Genomic DNA, 1,873 nt, shown 5'->3' on the forward strand with positions numbered 1-1,873 from the left:
TGTATGGATTGTGATAAGAGTTGTATGAGCCCCTAATAAAATGATTAAAAAAGAAAGAAAGGGCGAAGCAAGACTCACACCAAAAAGGGCAAGATCCTCCTTCCTGCTCTAGCCCATCCAACCTCCTACTTGCAGAGTCGCACGGTGAGCAGACACGTAGCTGGCAGAGTGGCAGGCCCAGGAGCACAATGCAGAAGCAAACAAGGATGGATTTGGCAAGAGGGAGACAATAAATTAAAAACTGACAAAATACTTTCTATTCTAAGGTCACATGAACCATCTGTTTAATAACTGACACTTTTATGCATACCATTGACACAGGACACCAAGCTGTATTCAATCCTTCATCATCTCCCTCCACTCTGATAATTACAACATGGATGGAGTACCTACTATGTATGTAAAACCATTTTAAATAGTACATATGAATCCCTCACACCAACTCAGTGAAGCAGGCAATAGTAATACTCCCATTTTAGATGGGACGAGGTGCAGAAAAGAAAAACCACTTGGCCCCAGTCACACAGTTGTGGAGAAGCTTAGATTTAAACCCAGAAAGCCCGACTCCAGAGTTCTTCTTTTGATCATTGCATAGGCCACAACGCCATGCTAAGCAATTCTCTCTAAAATGCAAGTAGCCTTGGAAACGTAACCCTTGTTGAATACAATTTACATCTATACTTTTTGTAACTTTTCAAAAATTAAGATTTGTACATATAGAGGGATATTTTGAGACCCTTTTCTGAGACCATAGCAACACATTTCTGGAAACAGAAACAACACGGGGTAAAATGAGCAGGATGAAACCAAACGCATAACCTTTCACACTGCAAAATCAAAACGACTACTCTCACTACTGTCTCACTCAGAAATAGGAAATAAAGTAACTCAAGGTAGATACTGCAGGGGCAGTGGGTTATTTACTGTGGCTCTTCTAGCCAAAATCCCCAATGAACTTTCTGGGTCCAGAAGAGAGCTGTGACATCAGAGGAGCAGAGACAGAAGCAGAAGCCAGAACATGGAACAAAGTGATGGGCTTTCCAGCCCAAGGAGCTGAGTGATTCTGTGCAGGAGGCTGGCCTGTGGAGTGGGGTGCCTCTGGGCACTTAATTGGGGAAGCTGGGCTTATTGGCCCATGGAAGCTGGGTTTACTGACCCAAGGCCCTTGGGACATGTATTAGAAGCCCTGAAAGAACTCTGTAACATGTCCCGATGAACAGTTCAATCCTGGGCATTTCTCACTGGCATTACAACTGTTAATTGCCTTAATTAGACCCTTTAATCAAGTTTATTGTTTGTGAGTTCTGTGTAGCCATTGCAATGGATATTAAAACCTAGACCTATAAGTAGATAAAAATAGTTTAGACAACACAGATATTATGCAACTTACTTTATAAAGGTTATGTCTATGGACTGAGTGCATCAACATGATGGGGTTAAGAATATAAAATTACACACAGTCCTTGGAACTTAGTATTAGATATATGCTTTACATACAAGCATCTTACAAATTTACTGTGAATTGGGTGAAGGTTTACAGAGCAGATCATCAGTTTTCCATTCAACAGTTCATATGCACTTTGCTTCATTTCATTCATTCCAATTCCCTCAATATAAAGGACCCAGTCAGGGGGACAGACTCTCAAGTTTTCCCTTAACAGTGCCCATTCTCAGCATCAGAAAGAAAGGGGATCAGTGCTCCCTAACCTACAGCCATCAAGTTGATTCTGACTCAGCAACCCTACGTAAGAGTGTCTGAGGCTGTAAATCTCTATGGAAGCAGAGAGCTTCATCTTTCTCCCACAGAGCAGCTAGTGGGCTTAAACTGCCAACCTATCAGTTAGCAACCCAACTTTACCTTTCCACCTTGCTA

Source organism: Echinops telfairi, unplaced genomic scaffold (genome assembly GCF_000313985.2).
Source record: "Echinops telfairi isolate 266 unplaced genomic scaffold, ASM31398v2 ScPeMD7_29;HRSCAF=101, whole genome shotgun sequence".
Classification (NCBI taxonomy): Eukaryota; Metazoa; Chordata; class Mammalia; order Afrosoricida; family Tenrecidae; genus Echinops; species Echinops telfairi.